The following is a 16,440-nucleotide window of genomic DNA, read 5'->3' on the forward strand; positions in this document are numbered from 1 at the left end:
AGGCAACAGACAGCAACTGGACACTGAAAGTGATGATGCATCATGACCGGAACAGTGCAAAGGATAGGTTAGGTGGGGGGACACTGGAGTGGGGCCAGGTGTGAGACCAGCTCGGAGGTGATGATAACCACTAGTAGTCCAGATAGAAGGGATGAAGGCCTGACTTAGAGCAAGGGTCATAGTGAAATTTGGGAGGCAGAAATTGCTAGACTTGGTGGCTCCTAATTAGAAGGTCATATAAAGGGAGAGAGGAGTTGAAGATGAGGCTGAGGTTTCCACCTGCTGATGCTGTTCACAGAAACGGGGAAGCAAGGACAAGCAGCAAGTCTCGGAAGCAACATGACAAAAGTAGTTTGGGACCTGTTAAAGTAGAAGGGAGAGAAGAGGGCAAAGAGAAAAAGAAGTCACAGAAGTTGGGGGAGAACCAGGAGAGTGCAACATTCCAGAAATCAACGGAGGAGAGAATTACAAGAAAGGAAAAGTTGGACAGGAGCATCATAACCAGCGGAGAGTCGAGTGGACCAAGGACTGAGCAGGGACCGTTGGCTGCTACGTTGAGGAAGTTCTTTGGAAGATCATTCCACAAGGTGGCTGATACAAAAGGCAAATAAAGGAGTTTGGGTTGTAGGTGATGGGAGTGTAACGAATGGTAAGAACACAGGAGTTCATGTTCAAGGCAGAAGCGGCTGGCTAGACTGCTCTTTTAATTCAACAGATATTTGTGAGCTCCAGCTATTGGTCAGGTCCAGTATCTGAGGAATATAATGATGAACAAGATGAGCTTGCTCCCTCAAGGAGCTTGTAATCCAATGGGGCAGAAAACAGACATACCCAGGCAGTTTCAATACCATGAGGTAAGTGCTAAGACGGCATGCCCAAGGTGCTCCGAGTGTACATAGAGGGGCCCTGTTTTGATTTCTGGGAGTCAGGGAAGGCTTCCTGGAGGAAGTGCTTTGAAAGTTGGGTCTGTCAGGGTGTGAGACAGGAAGTGTGGGGTTGGCCAGCCAATGACACAGGGCGAGACAGTATTTCAGGCCATGAACACAGAAGGCTTGGAGATCCGGAAGAAAGAGAGAAGCGGACACTTTGTGGGGACTACTGATGGTTTGGTCATGGCTGGAGCTCAGTGGTAGGAAATGCACAGGTGAGGATGGGTGAGTTGTCAGGGTACGGTCACAATGGGCCATTGGAGGAAAGGAGAGGAAGCAGCTTGTGGGGGAAGTGACTAAGCTGGAGTATGATGAGCTGAACTAGGAGAGGCCGGGGGAATGGGCAGGTTGAAAGGAGAGGAGCACGTGGACAGGGCTCTAGGAAGAGAGGGGCTCAGCCTTCGTCCTGGCAGCAGAGAGCAGGGGAGAAGCTGGCAGGCAAGCGGGGGCCAAGGTGCAGTAGGGGCAGCCGAGGGAGAACAGGCTCTCATCCTCCCAGTAGACTAGGAAGCCAACCATTCCCTGAGGTGAAGAGGGTCCCTCAGGGGAGAGTGGACGGTGGATAAAAGGAGTTTTGAAATAGCAGCTGCGGCGTCAACTAGGAGGCATTAAAGGCTTGCTGCAAACTAGCAAGGCCCAAATATTTCCACAGGCCTTTATCAGCGACAGGAAATGAAGTTAGGTCTTTTCTCTAAATATTTATCAGTGTAAATGCTAGTACTCTCGAGATACCCCTCCCCACTGCCTGGGAAAGGAGACTCTGGTTGCCAATGTGGGTTTCCTGTGTGCCCGGGCAAGTTTCCCGGCCCCTGCTCGGAGCCCAGGGGCGCTTCAGCCGGAGCTCGGGCCCGGGCTGCCGGGCTGTGGGCGAGCGAGCAGGCTGAGCCGGGCCTTGCTGCGGGATCGGGGCGAGCTGCCCGCGGTGCTCTGTGAGGCAGCGCTGCCCCCACCTGAAACGACTCTTACTCTCCATTGTGGTCACTCCTTGCGGCCAGAGAACGCCTAGAAAAACCACTTTTACAATGTAACCTGCCAGGTGATCAAGTCCCAGGTCCACAGTGACGAGTCATGTTGATAGGAGGTCCCCTAGGTGTGACGACATGAGAAGGGCACTTCCCTCTGTGATCGTCCTCCCACAAACGTCTAACCCTGGCCTAATCATGAGAAAAACATCAGACACATCCCGGTAGAGGGGCCTCCTGCAAAATACCTGACGGGTGCTCCCCCAAACCGTCAAGGTCAACAGGAACAAGGAAAGTGCGAAACTGTCACAGCCGAGAGGAGCCTGAGAAGATCTGACCACCAAATGTGATGGGGTATTGGTGGGACCCTGGGACAGAAATAGGACCCAGAAAACTCAGGAAATCTGACTAAACTATGGACTTTAAGTCCATAATAATGCGTCAGGATTGGTTCATTAGCTGTCACAACTATGCTGTCCACACACGAGGTGTTAATAAGAGGAAAACCGGGTGTGAGGGGTATGGGCAATTTTTCTGTAAATCTAAAATTGTCCTCAAAAGCTTATTATTTTTTCTTTTAAGCGGCCTGGGAGAAGGGAGAGCCCACCGATGCTCTAGCATTATTGTCACATCAGTTCAGCATCCTCAGGGCTGGAAATGGTCAGGCCACAGAAACATCTGAGGACACGAGCCAGTGTAAGCGCTTGGCCATTCTCTTACCGGAACCGGAAGCACAGGTGCAGCTCGTTTGGTCGCCCTTAAACTAGCACCAGACAGTAGGAGGTTTATTTTAAGAATACGGACTGAAATGGGAGCTAGGTCAGGACTGGAGAAGCTTCTGGGCCTGACCACACCCGTCCTCTCCTGTGGGGCACACAGCCTCTCCCTCGGCCCCGTCCCTCCGCGGCATGCCTCCCTTGGGTGCCAGCTCCCTCTGCCCGTTCAGCCCTGCTCGTTCCCATACAGCTCCAGTGTGGCCTCCACCTCCCCAGCCACAGGACAGTCTTCTAGCTGTTACCCTGACATGGACTCTCCGGCCCTGGTGCTTCCTACCACTGGAAGATTCCTTCAAGAGCAACCCCTGCTTTATTTGATTTCTTTTTGTTTGAGGAAAGGTTTATTCACAGGAAAGTCCAACGTCTAATCTAGCATACCCATTTTCCCATGAAACAGGATTCCCAACTGTTGGCATGTTGTCATGTTTGCTTCCTGAATCTTCCCCTCTCTGTATGCCTTTTAAAATTATACAGTATATGCTTAGATTCTCTTTTAAAAAGCAAAATAATTGGGACACCTGGCTGGCTCAGTCCATAGAGTGTGTGACTCTTGATCTCGGGGTTGTGAGTTCGAGCTCCACATTGGGTATAGAGATTACTTAAAAATAACATCTTAAAAAAATAAATAAAAAGTAAAATATTACAGATAGAATTCTCTTGAGCCAACCTGAGCCTATTTTCCTCTTCCCTCTTTCTCCTATAGCCTACATAGTTCCAACAAGAATCAAATGTGTTGGTTGCTACATTCTTTCTTTTTTTTTTAAGTAGGCTCCATGCCCAGCATGGAACCCAATGTGGGGCTTGAACTCGCGACCCTGAGCTCAAGACTTGAGCCGAGATCAAGAGTCGGACACTTAACCAACTGAGCCACTCACAGGCCCCTTCCCTCTTTCCCCGAAAACAACCACCATGATGCACCACCACTGGTTTGAGAGAGTCTTTCAGTTGTCTCTCACAGGCGCATATCCACAAAGAATATATGGTGCTGTTTCGTGTGTGTGTTTTTTCATTTACATAAATGTTATCACATGCTGTGACTTTCCTTTTTCATTCAACATAATGATTTTGATCTATATCCACATTGAAACATATAAACCCAGTTCATCCCTTTTAACTACTATATATATCTCACCAAGTAAATAAATTGAATAAAATAAAAGATAATAAAAACCCATGTCACTTATCTATCTGCTATTGATAAAAACATAGACAGTTTCCATTTTTCAACTCTGCCATGAATATGCTTATCCATGTCCCCTTCTGCACATGTAGGAGAGTTTTCCGTTGGGTATTTAACTAAAAGTACTGCCAAGTTCAGTCTTTGTATGTCTGAGGGACGATTGGATGAGTCCAGCTGCTTTTTCTGTTGGGATCATAGTGAAGGTCTCCAATAAAGAACATTCCTCTTCCCCACTCTAGTTCCGAACAAGCAGAAAATAAAACACAGAACCAATAGAAGCCAGCACTTCACCCAAACCCCTCAGCCCCTTCTCCACTTCCCGACCCAGAAACAAGACAGAAAAAAGTGAAAATATAATTCTATATGTTGACATTTGAAGAATGAACACAACACGCGTTTGAAGAATAACAGCATCCTTTTATGGAGCACCTACTACGTGCCAGGCAGTATCTTAAGTGCTTTATATAAAACATTCCCATCGGGAAGATATTATTCGCCTCATTTTGCAGTTGAGGAAGCTGAGACTCAGGTTAAGTAACTTTCCCAAGAAACAGCAGCAGTGGACAAGAGGAAGCCCACAAAGGGAGATGGGAGATAAGGAAGGAAGTGGCTGAAGGAGCAGAAGCACCGCAATGGAGCACCAGGGTTGAGAGGAGCCAAGCGCCCGCGCCCCATGCCAACCATCCTCGCTGCACAGCCATATCCCCGTTTGGATCACTTTGCCCTCCTTGGAATTCAATCTGCTACAATCTAGTTTTTTTTTCAGAGTGCTTCAATTCACATTCTGAATCCTTCAGGGGCAATGATCTCACACTTAATTTGGACAAGCGAAAAAGAGACTCTGTTGCTGAGCTGAAACTGAGGCAAAACTTATTTGGTGATTTTCCCTTGCTCAGGGCTCGGGACAGCAGTTTTGGAAACAGAGTCCGGTTTCAGAAACTAATCAGTCCCAGACAAATTTAAGAAACCATTTAGGGTCATTCGACAATGATTCAAAGATGAGAGCTTAAATTTTTAAAAATTGTAAACATAACAACACATGTTTATTGTGAAAAATTTGGAAAACACCAAAATGTCTGAAGGAGAAAATTACAATTATTCCTACGGCCACAAGCAAGAGACAACCATGCTAAAATCTTAGCGTGTTCCTTTCCCGGGTGTATGGGGATATGTGTGAATCATAAATGATGTCAAACTGAATACATTTTGAATCTTTCTTTTTTCATCTAAAAATACACCATGAACACTTAGAATGATAAAAAATGGCAATAGCTCATATTTGTTGAGTGTTTGTTGCATGCTGTCCATGAATTATCTCATTTAAATAAACAGATTCCCAAGAACAGTTTCTGTGATTATTCTAGTCTCACAGATGGAGAAACCAGGACTCCAAGAGGGCTGGTAAGGTCATAGGCTTTCTCAGGAATCCTTGATTGTTACTGAGGTTTATTTTTTATATGTTTGTTTGCCACCTACATCTCATTTCATCTCTTATTTCTCAGCTGATCAATTCATCTCTTCCTCATTGCTATTAAGAACTTTTTTTATATTTAGGGTATTAACCCTTTTGCTGTCAAATAGACAACATTTTCTTCCTTTTGTCATTTGCCTTTAATTTTTTTTTCTAATTTCAGCATACAGAAGTTTTTAATTTTTAGGTACTCAAACTATCAATTTTCCTTTATGGTTTCTTCCCTTTCTATGCTTAGAAGGGCTTTGCCCAACAAAATATCAAACTATATTTACTCTAGCTTTTTTTTGAGGGTTTCATTTTTTTTAGTATCTACTTAAATGTAGTACATCTGGAATTTATTTTGTTGTTGGTCGTGTGAGGGTAAAGATATAACCAATAATTGTCCAAGTCCTGTTAATTGACTGTAATTTCCTCACTGATTTGAAATGCCATATTTATCACATTATAAATTCTGACATATGCTGCGGTCTGTTTCTGGATTTCCCCATCTGGTGCTATGGCAAACTTTGTAGACTGTTCACCCAACCTTTTTATTTTTCCTTCTGGGTATGCAACCAGACTACATTTCCCAGGCTCCCTTGCAGTTAGTGGTAGTCATATGATTGATGTCAAAGGGACATGGGAAAGGAATGTGAGGGGAAAGCAATGTATGGCATCTCCAGAATCGCCGATAAAAATAAAACCTCACATAAGCAATTCTCCACCATCTTTTCCCTTCTCATCTATCTCAGATTGAAAGGATCCCCCAAGATATGCTTGGAAGCCCTATGTTGAGATGCAGGATCATGGAGGTGGAAGGAGCCTGGGCCCCTGAGGCTCTCTGGAATAGAGCTGCTTGCCCATCTGAAATGCCCGTTTTGGGCTTCCCTTGAATGAGAAATAAACTTCTATTTTGTCTGGCATTATACATTCGAGGGTCCATTTATCTATTAACCATTTCTCTTTTTACAATTCTTTTTTTTTTTAAAGATTTTATTTATCTATTTGACATAGAGAGAGAGAGCACAAGTAGGCAGAGGGGCAGGCAGAGGGCGAGGGAGAAGCAGACTTCCCGCTGAGCAGGGAGCCTGATGCGGGGCTCGATCCCAGGACCCTGGGATCATGACCTGAGCCGAAGGCAGCCGCTTAACCGACTGAGCCACCCAGGCGCCCCTCTTTTTTTACAATTCTTAAACAACTAATTTAAGAATCATTTTGGTTATTCCCCTTCTAAATTGAAATTTTTATTGAAATTGCCTTAAAGTTATAAAATAATATGGGGAGAAGTGTCACTTACTTGATCTTCAGTTTTCCAATTCATAAACATTCTGTGTTCTACATTTACTTATATGTTGTTTTATATCCTTTATTAAATTGGGTGATTTTCTTCATATGGAGCCTGCCTAGTATGTGTGTTTAAATATGTTATTTTTGTAAGATTTTTTTCTTTTATGTTATACAACTTATTATTATTGGTGTGTTATATAACTATCTCTGGTGTGTCTTGTATCTGACCACCTTAATGACTTCTTAATTGATTTTTTGGTTGTCTCTCGCTTGTGGCCATGGGAATAATTGTAATCTAGATGAAGGACTGGCAATGTTTTTTCAGTAAGGACCAAACAGTAAATATTTTGGACCTTGTGAGACATATAGTCTCTGTCACAACTATTCATTACTTCTCAGCCTTTTGGCTAAGATCAAGTGTAGCACCTGCCACAACTATTCAACTCTACTGTTATAATTCAAAAGCAGCCATTAGATAATATGGAAATGAAAGGGTATGGCTCTGCTCCAATGAAAACTTTATTTACAAAAGCAGTCCCCTGGCCAGATTTGGCTTTTAGGCCATCTAAGTAAATAATCATATTATTTGCAAATAACAATACCTACTTTTTCTGTTTTAAGACTTACAGTGTTGTCTAGAACTTTTATACTGTATTATAAAAGTAGTGGTGATAGTATCCTATGTATTTCTTCCTTTAATGAGATTGGCTCTAGTGTTTCATGGTTAAGAATGATGTTGCACGAAATCTTGCCAATTGCAACGACGTGGATGGAACTGAAGGGTATTATGCTGAGTGAAATAAGTCAATCAGAGAAAGACAAGTATCATAGGATCTCACTGATATGAGGAATTCTTAATTTCAGGAAACAAACTGAGGGTTGCCGGAGTGGTGGGGGGGTGGGAGGGATGGGGTGGCTGGGTGATAGACATTGGGGAGGGTATGTGCTATGGTGAGCGCTGTGAATTGTGTAAGACTGATGAATCACAGACCTGTACCTCTGAAACAAATAATACATTATATGTTTAAAAAAAAAAAAGATAGTAAGAAGGGAAAAATAAAGGGGGAGGGAGACGAACCATGAGAGACTATGGACTCTGAGAAACAAACTGAGGGTTTTAGAGGGGAGGGGGGTGGGGAGATGGGTTAGCCTGGTGATGGGTATTAAAGAGGGCACCTATTGAATGGAGCACTGGGTGTTATACACAAACAATGAATCATGGAACTAATCAAAAACTAATGATGTAATGTATGGTGACTAACATAACATAATAAAATTTTAAAAAAAAAGAAAAAAAAGAATGATGTTGCATGGCTATTGATTTGGAAAAGAGGTGTGTGTGTGTGTGTGTGTGTGTGTGTGTTCTTTTATAGTTGTATTCTGTATCATTCTGTACCAAGTTTATTGAAAGTTTTAAACAGGAAGGACATTGAGTCTTATGCCTTTTGATCATAATAATGTGACTTTTGTCCTTTGACCTATTCATGTATAATTTACATTCCTATATTTCTCTATAGCAAACCATCCATGAATTCCTAGGTATCATAATAAACATTCTATATATTGTTCTTTTAATATAGCTAGGTAAAATTTTTGCATGTTTATTAACACATGAGATTGGACTATAGATTTTTTAATATTGTATTTGTCAAATTTTTGTATTACAATCATGCTAATTCTTAAGTGAATTTTCAAATATTTTCCTATTTCCTTTTATCTGGAAAAATGTTATAACACAGGGATTTTTTTTTATTCTTAAAAATCTGACAAATTGTCAGTCTAGCATGCTTTGGGGAGGTACTCATTTAGCAATATTTTTCCATTTCTTCTACAGTTTTTGATGTATTTAGGTTTCCTACTTACAGGCTGGGTCAATATTTTGGAAGAGAGGTATTGGCATGCAAATGTCAAACTGAAAGGAAAAAGTAAAATAACAATGTTTTAGAAGACACTTGAAATACGGGGAGCTTTTTATGAATACAAGATAAGGAGGCTAGTATCATCTTGAAAATAATTCTGTTTCCTTAAGTTTGTTTGTCTCATATCTGGGCTACCATAGTCTCTTTTGTTTTAAACGGCCCTAAATAATTCTTATGCATCAGTGGCCAGTTCCCATAAATGTACCTCAATAGCCATAGTAGTTGAGGTGAATTATTATAAAACCATATCTGTTTGATGGGCTAAAAGACCAACCAAAGAAAGAAAAAAAATCCAGATTGGAAATCGAAAAGAAACAAAATTAATAAACTTACACGACAATAACATAGTGTTGATGTCTCAAAGTCCTTTGACCAGCTGCTTAAATCACTATGTAAGAATGGTGCCTAAAAGAAAAAAAAATGGTGCCTGGATTTTTTTTTTTTCCTACTAGTATCTGCATTATACTGTTCATTTGGCCAAAATTCTTCATTGATAGCACAATGCAAGCCTGATTGAGCCCAACCTCTGACTAATTTATAAAAATTCCAAAATGATGTACTTCATATCCTTAGGGTTGTGATCTGTTCTTGACTCTATTTGACAGAGAATTTGCAGAGAGACTGGGAATGAAAGCAAGGGAAAAATTAAGATATGTGATTATATATCCAGATTTATTGGGAGGGGGGGTCCATATTTATGCTGTTGGCCTGGCATGATTAATAGTAGTACCTTCATTTACTCTCCAAGTGCCTTTTATTTTAGACAAATTTTATGGTCAGATGTGGTAAGACAACATGGTAAGACAATGTGGTAGGAATACCAGGCCTTTCTAAATTGGAGGCCGAGAATAAGTTACCAGATCAGGTGTGTAAACTCTAAGTTGAAGAGAAAAGACCCCACAAGGACAGTAGATTTGAGACCCGTGATTGATCAGGAGCTAAAGCTTCCATTCACCACAGAGGTGCCAGAGGAAAAGGAAGCACTGTGGTTAGAGAAAGCGAATGATTCCACAAAGTCTGTGCTGCAAGATGTGTGAGGAGAGGGAAATGGGTGTGAGGGGCTGGGAGTATGGGTGAGGAGGGCACAGGACTGGGAGGTAGGAGGAAGAGGGGCTGGGAGTGGAAGAGCCGAGTAGGAAAACAGAGAAAGAGAAATGTAAAGTGAAAAGCACCAAATGGAAATTTCTCCCTGAAAGCTGAGTTCACATTTATTATTTCCCTGAGGGAAAACTAAACTAAACTAAACCAAGAAACACCAGGATGAGAGGCTAGACACTTCAGAAGACAGAGATACTGACAAAGACTCTTCTCTGTGACCAAACTCGAGGAGCCTCCTCTGAGTCCTCTTTCTCACTAGGCCCCACCTCGGGCTCTGTCCTTGGCCTGCTTATTCCAGTTTCAGCAAGAATCTTGCTGAGTCAGTAGTGAAAACCCCCTGCTTAAAACCCACCCTCCATGTCTTATCACCCTGGTCTGCCTTCAGCAAAAATCCATTAGGCCAGTTTAAAAAAGAAGTACCCTACATCTTAGTAATTTTCCATCCACTGACCCCCGCCTCTGCTTCTTGGCTATAAATCCCAACTTTTCCTTATTGTATTGTTCTTTTAATATAGCTGAGTTGAGCTCAACTCAATTGGAGTTGAGCCCCATATCTCTCCTACTCCAAAACCTCATCATGTAGCCCACTTGAATAAAGTCTTCCCTGCTGTCTTTAGCAAGTGTCATGAATAATTTTTTTGAACAATGCCCATGCTAAAATATCAGCTCTGTCATGTGGAAGGCTATCAAAGAAAGAGAGAAGTGAAAATAGCACCATCATCATCCTTAGGCTCCAATCCTGCTGCCACTGGCTAGAAATGGAGGCTTCAAGGGGGAGCCCAGCCTGAGCGTCCTCCTCCAACCAAGGGCCTAAGCACTGTGTCCTCCCTGAGCTTTCCTGGCTGTCCAGGCAGAGTTTCTACATCTGAAGTCCTCCCCCACCAACTACTTAAGTGTTTCATGGTGCTTTCTCTCTCCAACCTCGCAAGAGGTTGGGAGAAGGAAGAGGAGAAGGTTTGTATTTCCCTAACTCTCTAACTCATCTGGGAAGAAGTCATCTCACTGCCTTGTATTCTGCGGATTTTGGCTAATGGCTAAATGTAGACCCCAAACAGAATCAGAAGCTGGTAGGAAGCCAAAATGGAAGAGTAAAATCTAGGAATAAACTATAGAATTCAAGACATGTACTCAAATTGAAATTGCATTTTCTTAGAGATGAGCATAAAGATTTATATATAAAGATATTCATCATTACACTATTTATTAAGATTTTTAAAAGATGGAAACAACTTAAATGTGTAACAAAAAAAAGGATTGGTTAAATAATATATGGAAAAGCCATGTGACCAAATATTATGTAGTCATTAAAAATCAAGATTTAGAAAAAATAAATAAAAAATAAAAATTAAGATTTAGAAAAAAGTATATGGGCAAAGGAACTAAGCCGAATATACTAATCAAAAAAAAAAAAATCAGCTATAATATGGTTTACAGAATTATTCTAGTTTTGTAAAAAAATATTTATGTATATGTATGTATGCCTCCATAAAAAAAAAAAAAAGACTAGAAAGATACATGCCAAAATGATCCCAGCAAAATACCAGATGAGCTCTGTGTTTTCCTATACTTGGAATGTTTACAAAAATAAGCAAGCATATGTTACTTTAGAACTCAAGAGGAAAAAACAGTGCCTCTTCTTTATTCATTTGGATAAGGAATTTCTGAGAGAGACCATTAAATCCAGTTCTCTGTTGCTCTTTAAAAGTCACAGACATTCTTGACAGTCAAAGATCTCTGTGTGAGCTGGCCCAGGTCCAGTGGAAGGCAGCCAATGAGATGGTCATTGTTCTTAACCTTGACACTAGAGTTTAAGGGTAAACTTAGACCACTCACCAACCTGGGCACACTGACATGGACGGGGAGAAAGGAATCACTCAAGGAGCTGAGTTGCTGGTAGAGACATTGCTCGAAGGTTGCAGCTAAAGCCACAACCAAGCTTTGGCCACTGCCCCTTAAGTATATTTGAAGGCATCCATAGGATCATCTGCCCAGTTTGTTGGGCGTTTTCCCTAATACCCATTCAGACAGTTTCAAAAGCACCCAAAGATATTATTCTAAGCCAGTGTTACTTCCTGTGGACTTTAAGCCCTCGGATGAAATAGCAGAGCCGTAACAAGGAAGAGATAGAAAGCCAGATGGGAACTGTATCTTGTATGCTGACTGGGTAAATACTAGATTTGTACTGTTTTCCAATGCATATAAATATTGTTATGGTAAAAAACAAAACACACATTTTTCAGTGGTAATGAATTCATGGCAGTTTTTTAAGTATTTCTCAATTAATGGATTCTAACTGTAAAGTCAAGTGACTATCGTTTGGCGCTCTTCGCGGTAAAATATCTTGAGAACCACTGCCTCAACCATTTGTGTTTCCAGCTCAAGCTCCAAGTTCTTCAGGAAGTTTTCTTTGGCTATTCCAGTTGACAGGGACTTGCCTTCTCTGAAATTCTTTTTATTGCACACTGTTCTGTCCTGTTTTCTTATGTCTCAATGAAGGTCTTTTCCTCCGTCAAGTAGACTAGAAGCTCCTTGAGGGTGGGACCCTGTTTTCTGCTTCTTCATCTCTTCCAAAGCATACAGCCAATTGGGGACTCAATAAATAGCGATCAATGGCCACTTCTGTAGGCTTCATCCAGTCACCTTACTATAGAATCTCAACTTAGAGGAAATTTCCCATCTAAAAGGCTATTCCTCAGGTGATTTTTGCAAGTCCAGAATGAGGGCATTTTCTTTATTCATTTGGGAAATTTGCACATTTACAAGCAACATTAAATTCTATCTGTTGTGTTAGGCAAAATGGTCATACTTTCACTCTGGCTCAAGGCTACGCTCTTTTCCATGAGAGTCGGCAAGTTTGTAAGTAGAAACCCTTCTGTAGACCACAGGCCTCGGCCAGATTGCAGGCAAATGCCCTCATCTGCATTTGGCTTTGTGTTCTAAGTCAAGATTGTGCTTTTATTATTTCACTTAGAACTTTCTCTGGCCATATGCTCTCTGGAAATTATTTTTCCCATTGTTCATAAATTTCAAGTTTGTTTACTCTAGAATATAGGAGAAGCAAAAATAGAATGTTCGGCGGTGAGGGGCAGCGTCTGCCTGAGCTGAGTTTTTTCTGGGGAGTGATAAATGATGCTCAGCTCCCTGGGGGTTAGAGGGCACCCAACTTCAAATAACTACAACATCCGATAACAAAGTTTTTCTCCATCATTTGCAATCCAAACACTAAGAACACAGCCCTGCGGACCCCTCATCCTTCATGTTCAATTGTAAATCCTGATTAAATAGCTTGCAGGTGTCAGGATTAAAGTATATGCACTGAGAGCCTAAACAGAGGGCCAGCTGGGTTCCTCATTTGCTAGTCGCATTTTCTTCTTTGTTTTGAAACTGTTGACAGTACAACTAAAAATGTTCCTTAGGGCCCAGGCTGAGTTAAATAACAAGCAGGATGAGTAAGAGAACAGCTGTAGATATTTTTCTGTGTTTAACATACCTGCCTTGTTGATTTATAGGAAGACCCCCATATAATGTACATTTTTGTAATCCAAAACATTTAACCTTTGGAGCCAAGTCTGTGATAGAGACATCAGAAACAGGAAAGGTCTTGATGGGCCCTGTGTTCCAAACGTTTTCCCCCTCGAAAGGAAAACTGAAATGAGGGAATGACTTGGTTTTATTATTCAGATGACCATGGTGATGTTGTCTAGGCCTCACCTGAAACTCACAGCTCATCAGTGGGCCGGTGAAGCCACGGAAACCAGACAGGCTGCTCGGAGCAGTGCATCTTGGGAATTCCCCTCTCTCGGTGGGAGCTGGATGGACGAAGCCAGCTCTGCGCTGATCGCGTGTCCTGCCTTCAGGGAGGGATGCGGACCGGAGCCTCAGTGGCCCTGCCAAACCGCAGAGCGGGGGGCTCTTGGCCGCTCGCGAGTTCCTGCCTGCGTGCTCCAGCATGAGTTTATAGACAGCGTGGAGTCCTTACAGTCTGTCCATGCTTGTGCTTAGCTAGACTCATGGGAGGCACCTCAAAGCAGCAGCAAGAGTAAACAAGTCGGAGTGGTAAAACCCGAGCCTAGGACGCCATCACTGTCCTCTTTGTGCTAATAAGAGCCTGTTGCCTTCGTGGCACTGGACTGGGTCCCGAGCTGAAACTGCAGGTTTAAAAGGGTGCCTATGACTTCCTGCCCCAACACCCATCCCACCCCCAAAGGATTCCTTTGGGCCAGTTAAGGCCATTCCCTTGCCTTTGCTCGGGGTTTGTTTGGGAATGGGCATGGGACCAAAGCCCAGTCAATAAAATGTGAGGGGAAGCCTGCCAACTGTTGAAGTCTCAAAATGTAGACCCAAGAAAGACAGCACCTTTGTCTTCCTATGCACAGTGGTTGTCTGCCTGAGGGGCACCAGCGTGCAAGCAAAGCTGACGCAGACGAGGGGGAGCTCAGGGGCCCTGAGAACTGGGCTCCACGGTGACATCACTGAGCTGCTGACTCATCCCCGAGCCCACCCCACTTCTGAACTTCTTGTTCTGTGAGACAGGAAATTTCCAAATTGTTTAAGCCAGGATGACATTACAGTTCTCTATTCATCCAGTGCCCTCTAAGTGACGTAATTTCCCTTTCAACATGTTACTTTCTAAAAGCAACCAAGTATATATGTCAATGGAGGACGAAAGATTAGGGAAAGTAAGACCGAAAACTTGATTTTACCGCAAACCAGCAAAACCTACTTTGTTTACTTCTTCCGAGCGCAGAACAACTGATCGGACGCATTTGTATCTGAGGCATGCTTTTAACTAATTGGCTGCCTACAGGCGACCCAAATGTCTCCCAACTGATGAGGGGGATAGAGTCCCTCCCCAGTTCATGCTCAGCTGGGCTGGAAGAGCCACGGAGGCCAGAACTGACTGGAGGAATTGGGCAAGTTAACATCTGCAAGGATCCTTTTGGAGTCAGGATGTTGGCTTCTGCTGGGTGAGAGTCTACTGCAAACGGAGAACTCACTTCATACTCAGGGGACAGCCGCTCAGATACCTGAGCAGACCAGCCTCCTGGCAGTGTCATAAAATGCTGAAGAAATGCAGCTCCTAATAAGCTGTGATATTGGAGGGCGATGTGGCTTTCTTCCAGTAAGGTGCTTTATTAGTGCTACCGGCTCTTAACCAGTCCATTACTAGTAGCACCTTACTATTCTGCTGGACGCTATGCAATACAAACCAGGAAAACCTAGGGATGGCCTGCCGGCATCCCAGAACTCCCAAAGATGCACGCAGAGTTCCAGTGACTTCCTTTTAATGATTACTGAACAGCAGTGAGGTAGGGAAAAGCATCCCTTGAAAAACAATGAAGCAATCTGTATGCGAGGAATTACTACTATTTTAATTACCGTTTTATTTGTCTACCTCACCAGGCTCCAGCCTTCCTGAGGAGGGCGAGGCCTGAGGTTTGTTCACGATGTTCTCTCAGCCCCTAGCCCGGTGCCGGGCACACAGCGGCGTATTGTACTACTGCATGAGGCTGGGAAGTAGGGGGACAAATTGAAATAGGGCAGCGCCTGGGGGAACAGAGATTTGCACATACCTCGCTGAGCACCAAGGCTCGGTGTCTTGCCTCCGAACGTATGTGAAGTAAGCTTGACTGTGTCCTTCATGATTGAGGATGTTGCTATGCTAATGAGCGTGCATCTCAACATCTTATTGTCCGGAATGAAAATAAGAATCCCTGCGTGGAGTTACCATATTCTAGCTAAAACCCAGTCAATAAAGAAATATTTGCTAAGGGAGTTTATTTGGTTAGGATTCACCTCTTGTTTCCGAAAAATTGAGGGCAAGAAAATATGTTGAGATACGACCGGGAGCCCTTTTCCTGGCTGGTTACTCGTCCTGAAGATGGCATCACTTTCAAGGCAATGCTAATCGCACTTCAGCCTGACTGATACCCTTCTCCACGTCTGTGTTCACTTCCTCTTACAGTTTCCTACGAGTGTCTGCTCTAATTTTGTTATTATTGTCATTATCATAGATAGATAGCACCTTACAGGTTGAAATGCACATGTAATGTGAATCCTCAGAACCACCCCCTTTGCTAAATATTATTATCCACCTTTGGCCAAAGAGGAGATTGTCTCCAGGTCTCATGTGGCAGAAGGAGGAAGCAAATTAGCCCTTGCCTTTCCTTCCTTCCTTCCTCCCTCCCTCTTTCCCTCCCTCCCTCCTTCCTTTTTTTCTTCCTTCCTTCCTCCTTCCCTCCCTCCCTCCTTCTTTCCTTCCTTCCTCCCTTCCTCCCTTCTGCCTTCCACCTTCCACCTTCCTTCCCTCCTTCCCTCTCTTCTTCCCTTTCTCTCCCTCCTTCCTTCCTCTATTCATTAAGCATGCGTTTATTTTGCCTCAATTAAATGGCAGTTATGTTACTAAGTACTAGGGATGAAACAGGATCCCAGCCCAACTGACTCCAAATCCAGCACCTTTTCCACTGAACCATTCTGGATAAGCCTTTTTTATTTTATTTTACTTATTTATTTGTCAGAGAGAGAGAGCGAGAGAGGGAGTGCACATTATGCCCGAGCATCCAAGGACATCGCTTCATTTCATTCTCCCAACAGCGGGAGAAGTAACTGGTATCATCCCATTTTACAGATAAAGAAATTGAGGCTCAACGAGGTGACCAACACACACCCAAGCTTGCATAGTGATCTATAGCTAAGCTGGGACTGAATTTAGATTTACCCTGACTCTAAACCTCAAATGTCCTGCCCAAATTAAACTGTTACCTGAAGAAGGATGGAAATCAGGAAATTAGCTAAATGTAGGCCATTCCCAAGGCTGCCGCCTGGACTCCCCCACT

This window comes from Halichoerus grypus, chromosome 8 (assembly GCF_964656455.1).
Source record: "Halichoerus grypus chromosome 8, mHalGry1.hap1.1, whole genome shotgun sequence".
Lineage (NCBI taxonomy): Eukaryota > Metazoa > Chordata > Mammalia > Carnivora > Phocidae > Halichoerus > Halichoerus grypus.